The sequence below is a fragment of the Oncorhynchus keta genome, chromosome 3 (assembly GCF_023373465.1).
Source record: "Oncorhynchus keta strain PuntledgeMale-10-30-2019 chromosome 3, Oket_V2, whole genome shotgun sequence".
Lineage (NCBI taxonomy): Eukaryota > Metazoa > Chordata > Actinopteri > Salmoniformes > Salmonidae > Oncorhynchus > Oncorhynchus keta.
The window spans coordinates 28869779-28870249 of record NC_068423.1 but is presented as its reverse complement, the minus strand read 5'-3'; the positions used below and the strand labels follow the sequence as shown (position 1 = coordinate 28870249).

Sequence of the window (471 nt, the reverse complement as noted above, 5' to 3'; positions counted from 1 at the left end):
ACTCTAAATTGAGCTCAGGTGCATCCTGTTTCCATTGATCATCCTTGAGATGTTTCTACACCTTGATTGGAGTCCACCTGGTGGTCAATTCAATGGATTGGACCTGATTTGAAAAGGCACACACCTGTCTATATAAGGTCCCATAGTTGACAGTGCATGTCAGAGTAAAAACCAAAGCTTGGTTGAAATGTTGGTGACATGGTTGAAATATTGGTGACATGGTTGAAGTATTGGTGACATGGTTGAAATATTGGTGACATGGTTGAAATATTGGTGACATGGTTGAAATATTGGTGACATGGTTGAAGTATTGGTGACATGGTTGAAATATTGGTGACATGGTTGAAATATTGGTGACATGGTTGAAATATTGGTGACATGGTTGAAATGTTAGTGACATGGTTGAAATGTTAGTGACATGGTTGAAATGTTGGTGACATGGTTGAAATGTTGGTGACATGGTTGAAATGT

General features: G+C 38.9%; 1 long non-coding RNA gene across 3 annotated transcripts in view; it reads left to right on the top strand.

The window, feature by feature from the left end:
• LOC127915516 (uncharacterized) overlaps positions 1–237 on the top strand; it is a 5184-nt gene extending 4947 nt beyond the window's left edge. For all 3 annotated transcript variants that reach the window (XR_008091309.1, XR_008091310.1, XR_008091308.1), the window contains one exon: positions 1–237. This exon is cut by the window's left edge and continues 142 nt beyond it. This is a non-coding gene — a long non-coding RNA (uncharacterized LOC127915516).
• The last annotated feature ends 234 nt before the right edge of the window (positions 238–471 follow it).